We start from the raw sequence: 14,990 nt of genomic DNA on the forward strand, positions 1-14,990 counted from the left end.
AAAAAAAAAAAAAAAAAGTAGCTTGGTCAAGCTATAAAAAGCAACTTGTAAGTGTTTCCATAGATTGCTGTTAAAATTCAGGTCTGGGCTTTGACTGGGCCGTTTTAAACTGGTCCAAACTCTTCCATTTTTGAAGTGGCTGTATGCAGTGCTGGAAGAGTGACCTCCATCCCGGTTTCAAATCCGTAGGATGCCTCAAAAACACTCTTATTTTTATTTGCATCGTCCTGTATAAAACAGATATCCACTTCCTACCACCTCTGACTGGCTTTCCAAAGCAAAGAAGCATTTTGCATGTAGGCTAAAATGCTACATTTTGGTCTCATTAACTGATTTTACTTTTGTCAATTTCAATAATACAAGGTGTTGTCACACCTGCTTTTGGGGTTTTGTTTTGTAAATGACACCAAAGTAAGAGGTCAGTTTCCTTTCTTTGGTTCCCTAAATAACCCATTTGAATTGAACTGTATAGTGATTTAACAAAAACCCAACCCAACCCTAACCTTAACCCTTTTTCACTTTACAATCATACATAGCTTTGAGTTGGTGCATCACATAAAGTTTAGGGCTGTGATGTGACTAAATGTGGGGAAGTTAGCGAGGAGCTGCGCTCATGACTACTTAGGAAACACGATGTGTATTTTCTTTGATCTTATTCTGATTGCATATATTCACAGTTATTTTAAAGAGGCAAAAATAATAAATTGCCCATTAGGGTAAACAGAATGAAAGAAATAAAAATAGAGCTCCACTGTTCTGAAGAATATTTTCTTCTCATTATCTGAAGCGGGAGGTCAGGCCACTTGGCAGCCAATTCATCAAACTTTCTTTTGTGACCTTTATGGCTTTTAATAACACACGCTTGATGGATTCGTCTGGATATGTGGCACTCGGAGAGGCTTTAATGTTTATCTTTTGATGTAAATGTTTTAACAGAGGCATAATGTCATATCTTGATTTCATTCTTCAGGGCATCTTTCATTTTTTCGCCCCCCCCCTTCTGCTGGTACAAAAAGCTTTAAAAGCATAATCAATGAGAGGGCCCGCTTTTCTCCAGCCCACGATTGTGAATATGACAGTGATGTAAGACCACTGCAGGGATGCGGCACAGCCAAGTGCCCTTAATCATGGTCTGGATGCTAAGTCTGATCCCCACAATCAAATTGCTGAGCTGGAAACATCGTCCCACCACATAAAGATTTCTCGCTGGCAATTTCTCAACGACGATAACCGCCTCCGAAAAGCCCCTGCTTTTAAAGACTTACAAGTAAAATGAGAGGAACGTCCTCAGAGATGCAGCAGTAAGCCCGAATTTTCTTGATTTCTTTTCGCAAATGGATGTTCAAAGAGCTCATAATGTGCAATGAACTCCCCCCACGCTGCTCCGTTCATCTCTTTTCTCCCCTTTATTTCCAAAGCTGACTTCACATCGGGGGCCAGAGAGTGAAAAGAAGGACAGAGCTGTGAGCCGAAGGAAAGGCTGCTTACCAGCCATCGGGTGATCACTAACAGCAGCCAGAGAGGGCATCAAACGGCACTTAATTGCTCGGATTGGGGCTGTGAAGCTCCTCCACCCTCTCTCTTGCTCTGCCCCGCTCACACTCCCCATTTGGCATTACTATGGTAACCCTCTCAGACGGAAAAATAACCTCACGGCACGCCTCGTATTCGCGTCTTCCCATCCAATTTGCCGTTAGCAGGAAAATATTTAGTGAACGGAGCAAAGGGGAGATGGGAAGGCCCCCAGTGGTGTCAACAACAGGTTGATGTCCAGAGGGCGTAGGGAGGAGGAAAAAAACAACAGTGGCACTTAAAGGCTCATTTACAAGGCACCGGGTGTCACCTTGGTGGTTTGAGGGGGCCGGCAGCCTCCTCTGATGCCCATTACGATCCAGCTGCTCACGGTGCAAATGAGCACCTGTCGGCTGATCGGAGAGAAGGACAGCAGCAGCAAATGGTGCTAATAAGAATAGCAGCAAAACCTGGAGGGAAGCCAACATGGTGTCTGGGGAGCTTGAAATCGCATAGATGGACTGCAATCACACAGGACTTTTTGCGAATACTGAAGCAAGCAAGCAAAAGTTTATGTCGTAACAGCTCAGGTTTAGCGAAAAGTCTTATTTGTGAGAATGTCTCTAGTTGCTATTTGAACGTCTGAACTCTGCAGGAAGGATTGGGCATCGCAATCCACGGTCGCGAGTTTGGAAGACCACTGAAATGTTTTGATTTGATGATCTCAGACAGAGAGGTATATATATATTTGAATCAAATCCGAGATATTGGATGAATCATACAGGTAATCAGTAAAGTTTATGAATGTTATGCTAAGTTCAGCATGAAGTTGGATGGAACAAAAATGCTGGTCAAACTTTTCAGAGTTTTATTTGGAAAGAATTAAAAAAAAACAAAAAAACAAGGCATCGTTTTCTTCCACTTCACAGCTATCCATTAGATAAAATCCCAATAAAACGTGTTCCATTAACAGTCTTGCAAGGCACTGTCGACAGAACTATCCGGGTTTTTATTTAGCCCAGCTCATCTCTCGGTACACCTGCTTCCTCTGGCTTTTCCTTCCAACCCGACTCCTCCCTTCTGCGTCTCTCATATTTGTCCCCGTTCTCTCGGTGTTCTCGAAGCGGTGCTCCCCACAGGACCCTTAAATTGCTTCTTCATTTCAGTGGCAGGTTTTTGTTTACGCTGCAGGTCAAGCTGTGCAATTAATTGCCAGTAATTTAATCAAGGTGACAGGTAGCTGGCTTGGATCTGATGGTTAGGGAGCAGAGACAACACCACTTTCTGTACCTCTCCCTCCCTCTCTGTGTGCGTGTGTGTGTGTGTGGAACAAACTGCACTCCTTAAGCAGTGGACACGCCTCCTGCGCTGTAAAAATACTGCACTGCTATCACAGTTGAAGGGAGAATGGAGGAGGAGCCGGTTGTAGGTGTCCCCTGCTTCCGTTTTTAGCAGTAGCTACATTTCAGTCTGAAGAGTCTTGTCATAGCAAAAGCACGGCACAACTCGCAAGAAAACGAGAGCCTACGTAAGACGCATACCTGCGTTGCCAGAATAGTCTCCAACCGTCAAAGGGTATCCATCATCATCAGGGTCCACAGAGAAGAGACCCACACCGAAGGTGCCGTAATGGGCGTACGCTGTGCTATTTTCAAAGTCCTCCAAGTCGATGCGCAGCTCATAGTTCCCCTGGATGGACAGGGCATGGATCTGCTTCAGCCCTGCAGGGGAGAAAAGAAAAAAAGAAATAAATAAATAAAAAAAAGGAGCGACACCCAGACAAAAACAATCCATTACAAAGTATCCTGCTTGTGCTCAACAGACAATCTGAAGCTATTTCAGTCCCCCCGTCTCACCGCCATACATTTTCTGGAAATAAGATATATATATATTTTTTTTGCCCATTTAGAGCCTTCCTCTGCATGTGTTGGGTTTCTTTCGGAAATGAGATTAGGGAGTTCTTTTAAAAGTGATGCACTCACTTGGAGTGAAGCTGGAGACTTTTTTTTTTTTTTAAGCAAAATCCATCATTTAGTGGGATGCATGGGCTCTGAGTTTAAAGTTTAACTCCTTCAGTACATGTTCTGTCAGAGGAATCTGTAGTTTATACAAATGTCTTCAAGGTTCAACCATTTCAATTGCAATTTTAACCCATTTTGTTTTAGTATGTACAAATAATAATAAAAAAAGCCCCCCATTATACTCAGTTGCGAATTTCTGTATACCTTTTATTTTTTTTCCCCAACATAAGCACTGATCTCACCTCACAGAGTTAAAATAAATATTCTATCTGTTTAAGAATAGCCGGTGTGTTCACGTTCGTGCAACTTTGCGATCCAACACAATGCAGCAAGATGATCGATCTTCCTGACTTCAGTATTTTACTAGTGGCCATGTATCTTCAGCAGCGACGCTCCCAATGTGAAAGTAGAATTATTCTCACTAAAATATTCATCCATTCATCCACTTGTCTGCGCAGGTCAGAAGGGAAGCTGGTGGCTATCTCCAGCGGTCACTGGGTGAGAGGGAGGTCACACAGACACATAGGTAAAGGTAATTTTATTTATATAGCACAAGGCAACACAAAGTGCTCCTGTGCACGGTTGTCATGGGAGAAAACGGTGCACGCACACCAAAGGGCAATTTAGGGAAACAAATTGACCTAACGATCAAGTTTGTGGACTGTGGGAGGAAGCTGGAGTACCCAGAGAGACCCGACACACACAGAGAGAGAGAATATGTGAAGTCCATTCAGCAAGGAGGCCAGGACTCAAACTCACAATCTACTTGCAACAAGGCAATAGTGCTGCCATCTCTTCAAAAGCAAGCTCAGTCAATCCATAATGCGATACTTAAATAATATATTCATTTAACAGAAAAAAAGGCAATCAAAGGCTTGTGCTATTTGTCAAAACTTTGCAGGATTATTTGACTTCAGTCACTTTTAAGGCTATTTTAGGATGAACTGAAGTCCAGACTTTGACTTGGCAATACCAAAATCATCATAGTATCATTTTTCTTCTTTTTTTGCTTTCAGAGGTGAACTTGCTAACATGCTTCAGATTATTGTCCTTGTTCATAACCCGAGAGCTCTCGAGGATAAGATCATAGAAACTGATTGCCAGACATTCAGTGTTTTCTAGTAATTTATATAAAAAACTGGAAATCTCTCAGTTCTTGAAACAACATTTTGACCCCAGACCATCACTCTATCACCACTGTGTTTTGCTTTCAGCATGATGATCTGATATTGAAATGCTGTGTTAACTTTAAACCAAGTGTAACAAAACACAAGACTTCACTTTTGCCTCATCAGCCCTGAGAAGTTTTTATCTTTTTCAAAAATCTTTGGGATCAAGATGTTTAGAAACATTTACTGGTACCAGAGTCGAACGTTGCAAAGGCCAAACATCTTTTCGCAGCACCTGTACACCGATATTTTACCCAGGGTAAAATAGTTGTTTACACCCATCACTTTCATGTGAATTATTTTGAGTCCAGAATTACTCTTTCAATTATTGCTGAACCTTTTAGAGAGCGTGTGCTTGCGAGACAGACTGTGCCAGAGGGGAAGAAAACAGGAAATTCCATCCCTTCTTCTGCGCTCCCTCCTGCTCAAGGTGTCCCCCTGCTGTGCTGGAGTGATGGTGCTTCTCAAGGCAACTTTTCCCCTCCTGGGTTGATCAAAGGTATCAAAGAGGAAGAGCATGTCAAGCAGAGAGAGGCAGGAAGAACTCCTGGGTGTCTCGAAGACAAAAATTCAAAGCAGGAAGACTAACAATGAATCAGGTTTCCAGGATGTGCTAAAGAGTCTGGCTGTACTGTACTTTTGAAATGCTCAATATAAGCGTTTGATCAGGAGAAAATTACTTGACAGCACACACGTAATCTTGGAAAGCTTCAACTTTAGACATAGATCGCTGTAAGAGCAGCTGGAACGCGGGACGGAAAGTGCTGCAATGAACCCGAACGCTGTGATTTTTTTTTTTTTTTTTACCTCCTACTGCGTACATCACCTCTGCAAATTAAACTCATTCTCTCTCTCACTCTCTTTTTTTTTTTTTGTTTCAAGCTTAAAACGCTCAAACGGACTCGGCCTAATTTGAATTCCATCACTGTCGAGAACTGCTCTCTGAGAGCACCTTGTCTGAAGTGGAGGGCTAATTTGATGACAAACACATCTGAAAGAGCCCATTATTATTCCGAGGCAGAAGCCTGCAGTCTGGGCCGAGGCACTTAGTTTGGATTTTATCCAGCCCAATGGGAGGCGAATCTCATGCTCTTGGTTTTCAAAGCAAATCAGACAATCGGAGTAGGAGGATCAGGCGTTAAACACATCCACGGGCAGGTGAGTTTATGCGTGACGCTTCCGAGTTCCTTTATTTGTAAAAGTATATCGACGCGCGAGAAAGCAGAGACGCAGGGGTGCAAACAAATTTTTTTTACACATTTTCACACAGCTTTAGAGAAACAAAACAAAACAAAACAAAAAAAAAATAAAAGTCTCATTTACAGAAATAGCTTTTTGTGTCGCAGACGACGTTGGAGAGAAAAATAACGGTATCAATCTGCGGGATCACCTCGGGGAGAAAAAGCCCGCAGCGATTTGACAAACTTCAAAAGACTCTGAATGTTTTCTCTTCCAGAAAAAAAGGGAAGCTGAAATTGCAGATGCAACACGGCTCTATTTAAAGACTCTCCAGCGTTCCAACTGTATTTACACAACTTTAATTCAGTTCCTAATTAAAGCCCCAGAGAATCGCAGCGAGACGCCAATTCAGAATAATTAAAAAGGAAGACGAGAGAAATAACAACAGAGACTTTGCTGCTTAAAGTCTTAATGCTCAGGTGTAAGTGTGCGCTAATTAAATGCTATTGTTAGCGTATCCGAAATGAGCTCCAATGCAAGGGAGGATTTTAAGGTGTTTTGCTGCAGTATTAACATGCTGATTGCTCCATAGGGGACGCCCTGTTGCTCTCTTTCTGCACTGATTTAACATTAACTAAAAGCTCAGTAAAATTAATATACTTTTTTTTTTTAGCTGAGTAGTCATGTTTCACTTATATATATATATTTTTCCTGACAAGTTTCATGTTGTTTATGTTGATTTATTGTTCGCAGCCTACAGTGCATTATTAATGGTAAACAAAAATCTGACAGCTATAATTAATTTCCAGAAACTTGACTCTAATTTAAATTATACATAGCAATGATTCCTGCAGTTTGAAAATAAACAAACCAAAGAGGTAAATAATTGGTCGTCGTCTTCCCGAAGGAGGGAAAAACTGTTTAAAATGTTTCTTTTTACTTTAATGATTCTTATTTATACTTGGAGGAAATAAAATAAAGGACTTAATGATGATGATAATAATAATAATAATAATAATAATAATAATAAAAGATTTTCAGCTATTGTGCAGTTCTATGAATCATATCACATTTGGGATGACAGCCACTGTACAATAAACAGAAACAAAATTGTGCAGGCAATTTCAGTTTTTTATGTTTTTTTTTAATCTTTATAATTCATCAAAGTGCTGAACTACCAAGTGAAAATGTACATAATAATCTTTTGTACATGCAAATATAAAAGCTTGTGTATGGACTTTGGTTGGGATAATATATATAAAAAAGCATCTGTCAGTAGTAAAATGTGAGTATAAATTGACAAAGATCCAAACTGACCCAGTCAAAAGTTAAACACTGGAAACAATGTGTTGTTTCAAATACTAAAATCAAAACATCCCATGAGATATAAAACATCTTTTAGAAAACTAAATTTGATGGCATATTTAATAAAGAAATTAAGCAGGGACAATACTTTGATTACTTTGGCACGACTTTGCAAATCTATTGAGCCATTCTTACATTTTTTGGACTTTAATTCAGGCTTATTTAATCAGTTTAACTCAGTATTTCAATGGTCACTAAGGCTGTGATCTTCGACACATCTGAGGTCACAAATGAACACCTATACGATCTTGACCATTTTGACAAAAAAAAAGTCAAAATGAATTTGCAAAATCAGAATTGTTACATTTCTCAAAATGTGTATATTTTTAAAAAAATCTGTTTAGTTTGCTCCTTTTGTTACTTTGTTTTATTAAAGATCAAACCAATGCATAAAATGAACACCATTAAAACGGAATATGACGAGTTAATTTGGTGTTTAAGTATTCATGTTCACTAGCAAACAACAAATACGTCACTGCTTTTAAACTATGATAAGACAGAAGTTTGAACAAGAGTCTTTGAAAAAATAAACTCCTTTGTTAATCACTTGACCTGGATGGTATTAAAGTGGTAATAAAGAACCTCTGTTATTTTAGACTTTGCATGGTAGCTCTGTCTGTACAGAAAAAAAAAGTCATTACCTAAACAAAAAACAAAAACAAAAAGCCTTCAGGAAGTCAGAAGAAACGTTGACCACCATCATTTCCGGAAAACTGTGAAGTTGCTAATGTGTGGATGCGTACTGTAGTACTTATTCACATTATTCATTGTTGCCTTGATGTGTACTGAAACAGTAATCAAGCACCGTCTACATTTTTCAGCTTTTCTGAGTGCTTGGCAGCATAATGGGTCCGACTATGTACATCATTAAGGTCCCGACCTTTGTGTTGTAAAGATGAATGTCTGCCTCTTGCCAACAGACAATGCAGGCGTAATTAACGTCGTCTGAAAGGAAGACAAACAACACAACCAGCAGTCGTTTTAAAGAATCAATGCATTTACAGATAAGGAATCTCATTAACCTGGTTGCAACGTGATGAGCAAAAATGTTGTTGTATTCCTTCTTATAGCTACCTTCCTTCGTAGTTCTTTATGAGTTTCATCAGCCTTACGTTTTTCAGATCTAACCGACAAAGAAAAGATCAGTGAATACAAAATACAATTCTCAAAGAAATTTAAATGTTATTAAGAGAAAAAGTCATCCAAACAAACCTGGCCCAATGCGCAAAAATAGATTCCTAACTGGTTTCGCCACCTTGGTGGTGATGGTGGCCATCTTCCTATGGCAGAATGTCTGCTCACTCCTCTTTGCAGAATATTTTTAATCCAGTTTTCAGGATTAAACGGAGGGAAGGTTCAAGTCTGCACCCATTTCAAGCCAATGAGAGGTGAGCCTTGGATAATCGTCCAGCTGCGATGTCCGAGCGTTTCTGAACCATGCATGAAAACTTGAAGGTTTTCTGCACAATTTGTGATTTCAGGTCCTAAAGAAACAATGCAGCCCACATCATCACACTGCCACCACCATGTCTGGCTGCTAATATGTTCCTGGATCCGGTTGGTCACGACAGATGTAAATAGAAGAACGGCATTAAAAAAAAAAAAAGCTCAGTTTTTGCCTCGTTAGCCCACAGAATTGTTTGTCCAAAAGCAACGGGGATCATCAAAATGTTTGGGTTTTTTGTTTGGCAAATGTGGATCTTAGAAAACCTCAGTTTCTTTTTTGTCACAGGTAAACATCCCCCCAGAAGTTTCACATGGTGAAGTAAGGCCTGTATCACTTTAGATGTTGTTCAGAGATGAGTCACTGATGCACTGTTGATGTAATTTTAGAGGCCACTCCTATGAAGGTTCACCTCTCTTCCACATTTTCTCCATTTGGGAATAATGGCCCTTACTGCGGATATTATGATTTAAAAGCTTTTTTTTTTTTTCTTTTTCTTGCAACTTTACTAAATTTATCTTTAATAAGATCGATCTGATGAACAGGAACACTCAATGGAAACAGAGGAGATCTTTCAGGAGGCGAATGCCTTTTCTTAGCACTTTGAAGGATCTCATTTTTATAATTTCATTTGTACTTGCAACAGCGAGTAGCTAAAGGCTACTGTGTCTTCACTGCTGTTAAAAATAGCACTTCATCTGAAATCCTACAATTATCCTCATCATAATCATTATTATGAATATCGGATGGACAGAGGACGCAGTGCGTCCTCTCTGCTGCGTGTGAAAAGCAGACCGACACCAAAACCGGAGCACCGTTACACACGGGAGCCGAGATATTGGTCTCTTCGGATATAGATTTAGAAAAAATAAAAAATAAAAATTGCAAAACAAATGATATATATACGCAATTAGCTCCTTAAACTAGGTCACAGCAATCCATAACTCATTTTCGCAGCTCTGAGGTTGAGAGGAAAGAGGACAAACTTGGCCTGTTTAGAACTTGAAGAGAGTAATTTGTTATTTTGATCTTTTATTCGTTCCGAGGGGGCACGCTTGCTTCGAGACGGAGAAGGGAAACACAGTGCAAGCCTTCCTGACATTGATTAAACCATTACCAACAGGGATTCCTGCACTTTAAATGCAGTTTTCCAGCTAATGAGACTGACATCAATGACTTCATAAAGAAAAAGAAAGGAAAAAAAAAAAAACACATCTTCGTGGGATGCCTATGCTTTAGTGCTAAAAGGTCCAAATATTAATGTTTTATTTGCTTTTATTTAAAAAGTGTGTGAGTGGGGGGTGACGTATCGGATGCTTTTACTGGACGGTTCCGAGGTCTGAGCTCACAGCCTCGACAAAACTCCAGGGCATGAAGAGAAAGAATGAGAGGGAAAAAAAGGAAAAACAGATCTCTAAACCCAACAGAGGAAATATTACACTCCTCTTTGCCATTTGTGACATTTCTCAAAGTTAATTATTCATCATGCTTTTCTCCCTCTGTTGCTGGGGGGCAGCTCCAGAGACTGTTCCAGCATTAGAGGAGAAAAGGAGCAGAGCTCTTCCATCTCCTCCTCGCCATCCCTTACTACTGTAACCCAACCCCTCCCTCGTTTGTCATGCCCCCCCTACTCCTGCTTAATCTTCCTGTCAAGCTGTTTTTACTCCACAGAGATTGTCGATAAAGGGGGAGTTAGGAGACGAGGGGGCTGCTCCCATGCAGCCACAAGGACAGCTGCAGTGGCCCTCACCAACTGGCGGGGGGGAGGACGGAGGGTGTCCTCCACGTCCTGATTGAGGGGGTCTGCTGAAGAGCTTCGTCTTGGGGAATACAAAAGACTTGCAATCGCCGGCTCTCCTCTCGTCATCGAAAGATAAGAATGCAGGGAGAAAAACACAGGCAGGTGTGTGCTGAACTCTGAGCCAAATGTGACATTTGGTTGGGACAAAAGTGAAAAGGCATCTGTTGTGATCGACAGTCACACACCCGACACAGGCACGTCTGTTTGCAACTGTGACACGTTTCACTTCGAGTTCACATGAGGTTTTAATGATAAATCTGGGTAAAATGTTCCAGTATCCTGAACTTTTTCACAATCCTGTCACTTCAAAACCATTATTTTCAGTATTTTTGCAAGAACTGTGATCGATAGATCAACAAAAGTGCATAATTGTGAAGTGGAAGAGAAAGGAGACATTGTTTTTCAACTGGAAAACGTCTGAAAATTGTCAATGTGGAACTTCAGTTTGATTATATTTTCTGCAGTGTGTCGATCCATCACATATGCACGTCTTAAGCCTTGGTTTGCACAGCTGCGCCGCTCTCTTTCCATTTTTAGATCATGAATAATGCTCTGTGAGATATTTAAGCTTGGGATAATATTTTATAACCTTACTCTGCTTTAAATCTGGCCAAACTTTATTACTACTCAGTTTGTTCTTTTCATTTTTTTATTTTTTAGTTTGTTTTATAGTGTTGCATTTTTGTCCTGCGGTTATAGTTTCCTGATAAAACTATGAATACAGATCTGAACATATTTGTAACTTTGATCACCTTTAAAAACACTAGGAGCTTGAAGTTGTAATCCATCAAGCCCTGGTTTATTAACGCATTTCTCTTCATTTTGCTTTATTCTCAATGTTTCAGACCATCAAACAAAGATAACCTGAATTTATATATTTGTAAAAAAAAATATACAGTTGGTGAAAAATGAGGAAAGTTTGCATCTTGTTATATTTGCTGTAAAACTAGCAGGATTAAAGACAAAGGAACAATATGCTGACAAGTAAATCCTGCTGATAGTAATGTGATGGTGTGAAGCTACTATATAGCAGAAAACTTAGAAGAAAGTTTAGCTTTTGAGCTTGTTGACCTAAAGCTCAAAAGCACTTGGGGTACTCGGTAAGATATTGAACCAACACATCCTGCTAAGGCCTTATCGAAGCTAGCACACACATTTTGCTCAACTGTGATTTTATGCTCTCCTTACAACTCTTATCCACGGGAAAAAAATAAAAATTGGCACGAAGAAGTATTTTTAAGGTATTTTTTATTGAAAGTGGGGATTATATATATATATATATATATATAAATATATATATATATATATATATATATAAAAAAATGTTTCTCATATGTTGGATATCTATTGATCATTTAAAACGTTGACAGAAACCGATGATTTGCACATTTGCTTGGAATTGAGCATTTCATGTGGTTTTTAATTGCTTTCCACCACATCTCCGTGTGAAATAAAATTAGAATGTAAGCTGAAGTTAACGATGCAGAGGAAATCCTAAACTTTGTTAAAGAAGAAACAAGTTACAGTTGTTCTGGGAGTGTATTTAGCTTATACGTTGTCGCCGTGCTCAGGATCTCCCTTTAAAATGTCAACACCACCACTTGCTGGCCCATCAAAGGCACATAGGAAAATGTCTTTTCATGCATTTTTATGCATTGTTGCAAAACATGCTGAACACAAAAGGAAGAACTGAGCAGATTTTGTGTATTCATTGTGATATTTTGACACATTCTGTTTAAGGTTACCGAGACAGAATGACAGATGTGTTTGAATAACACGTTCCTCCCACCTCACAGTCTCCAGTGGCCAACATTGGTATTTACAACACACAGTTTACAGCACATTGCCACTGCTGCCTTCTTATCCAAAAGGGGGTTGCCACTATACGAGGGAAGGATAATATGTGACCATTTCTTGTTATAAAAGCTTGATGCAGCTTTTAATATATGGAAAAAAAATATATATATATACATTTGTGTGTGTGCTTTTTCTCCCTCAGCAGGGATGAGGTTGGGAACTGGTCTAGGACTATAAGAGTTTTAATTTTCAAACATAAAATTACCTTGTTTGTAATTTAGGACCATGTCGTCTAAATTCAAAACGTGTTGCAGCAATTACAGACGTCCCCAATTGTAATGCTTTCACAGACCACATTTCTATAAAAGCATTTAGTTTTTTTTATGAAACTCCACGACTGATCAGAAGCACCTGAAAGTTGAATGGGTATAATAGGACTTTCCACCAGTTTGATGGTTCAGTAACCTAAACAGCAGATTAAAAACAAATGTTTGTTGTTGAGTTCATATATCTACTTATTCAATAACTCTGCGGCAAAAAGGGTTTTTGAATTGAAAAGATGCTTTGTTTGTTGATACTCGGTTTTTGATTAAAACATGATTAACTCTATACAAACTCTGCAATTAACGTGATTAAAACATTTTAATTGATTTCCGCCACCATTGTAATTTCCATCACACAGATTGTGTAGATGAGGTAGAAAAAAAAATGTTTAAAATTATATACTGTTGCTGGGCTGGGAGAACAAGGTAAATTCAGAAAAAAAAAAAAAAAAAACAACAACAACAAAAAAAAGATTGTGTGCATACACACTACCTGTTTGCAAACTTTACTCCTGCAGGTCTAATTTCAGTTTCGAGAGAATTTTCCTAGAAATACGCTTCCTTTAGATAGACAGGTAGAGAAACCCCTGAGCGGGACTTTGCTTTGGTCTGATTTATAGAAATAGAAAGAAAGAAACAGACTGGTTAACACATTTCACTGAAAGGCTTCGAGGAGGAGGGCTCATGAGGATCCTTTTGCAAACACACAGAGCTGGGAAAAGTGCAAATCCTGGATCCCTTCTTCCTTTTTTTGCCCCCGAACGGCAAATCCTAAGACTGTAGATGAAATAATACGTGGCCTCTAATAGGGCCTGCTACGGTCCCAGTCCTGTTGTGCGTTTCAAGAAGCACAAAAGGGATGACAGGCCTGCGCTCTTTCTCTCCTTTAGTTGCACTCATGCACATTATCCTCCTTCCAACAGATAGAAGACATGCACAACCGGCTGATTTCACAATATTCAAAAGTACTTCGAGTCTGAATACTCTCAGCGCTGTAAGTTTAGCTGTGAACGCAGGGCGCCGTCCCCCAGGCTGACTCCAGCTTTTGGTGAGATGACCTCCTGGATGTTTGTGCTGCCAGCAGCGCCCTCTCACTATTGCTTCCAGGAATCACTTGCCTCATCTTTGAAGGCAGACATTTTTTTTAATATTTTTTTTGCAATATATTATTAATACATATTGTTGCCTCCGAATCTTTCGGGTTTATGGATAGCTCGCCGAGCTGCATATTTTAGACCTCCAGCATTTTTTTCTTCCCCCCCCCCCTAAATTAAATCTAGTGGCTTTAATGATCGCCGCCTCACACTGAGACAGGCGGTGGAGGTTTGACACGAGTTCTGCAGAGGTAGGGATGCAGCCCTGTAGATCTGATGAATGGTGTTTAGGCCGACAGTGTGAAAAGAGAAAGATAATTATTCTCTTTGACTCCTAACAGAGAAATGACAGCACTAAAACCCCGGGAGAAACGGGACGCAGCTCAGCCGAGTTTGGGCATTCTTTCAAAATTATTTCAGTGTCATGGGTCGTATTTAATTGGAGCCCGCAAACGTACAAAGCTATGGTAAAAAGGACCACAAAAGCACTCAGCAGTTGAAAGCATTGCTGCTTTTGTGGCAGCCCAATGGAGCTATTAAGTGATAGAGTGAGATGGAAGAGAGAAAGTTATTATGGTAGAGCTCTCATGCAAGGTATAATTAAATGTTAATCCACCACAAAATACATGTATTTTGTGCCCTGAATTTTTTTTTTTATTTTTTATTTTCCCTCCCTTAATTAGGGGCAGTTCAAGCCGCGCTAAAATAGTTTTAAGTGGAAAGAAATAATCCGTTGTGTTTTCTTTTTTTAAATTTTTTATCTGTATTGTTGTCGGCATTATTTAATAAAAATGGCTGCCATCTTAGTTCATTTTCATTAATAGTCCAAATAAGATCACAAATTCTGATTCCCGGCAGTGGTTTTTTTTTTAAACTTTGTCATGATGTATTGTGTTTCAAATATTTTTTAGGATTCACACACAGATTTTAATGTCCACTCCTGATCCCCCGTTGTTGGTGCACTAAGCGTGTTTTGGCCTCCCAACACCACTTAGGTTACAAGCGAACCCCCAAATCATACACAGCGTTGGCTGGTCCTCGATTTTCTTGAGTTAAACAATTTTCCCCATACTTCCTGACCCATTTTGTATTAAATGTGACAAACCACGACCTTGTCCGTAGCTACCAGAAACTGTGAATTTAATGACGTGAAAGCGTTCACTTTTACGTGTTTATAAATGCATCCATTGCGAGACCGCGGGAACGCGCCTATGACTGCCCCACATGTCTTCTTTTTTTTTTTTTTTTTTTTTTTTTTTTCCCCCCCCCCTCCGCCCGGGTGCTG

General features: G+C 39.7%; 1 long non-coding RNA gene across 1 annotated transcript in view; it reads right to left on the reverse strand.

Moving 5' to 3' along the window:
• Positions 1–1,678: 1,678 nt before the first annotated feature.
• LOC106939847 (uncharacterized) overlaps positions 1,679–14,990 on the reverse strand; it is a 48,676-nt gene continuing 35,364 nt past the window's right edge. Inside the window, exon 2 of the long non-coding RNA XR_001422929.1 lies at positions 1,679–3,233. This is a non-coding gene — a long non-coding RNA (uncharacterized LOC106939847). The remainder of the gene's footprint in view (positions 3,234–14,990) is intronic.

Source organism: Poecilia latipinna, unplaced genomic scaffold, assembly GCF_001443285.1.
Source record: "Poecilia latipinna isolate Pla-1442-1.1 unplaced genomic scaffold, P_latipinna-1.0 Scaffold2999, whole genome shotgun sequence".
Classification (NCBI taxonomy): domain Eukaryota; kingdom Metazoa; phylum Chordata; class Actinopteri; order Cyprinodontiformes; family Poeciliidae; genus Poecilia; species Poecilia latipinna.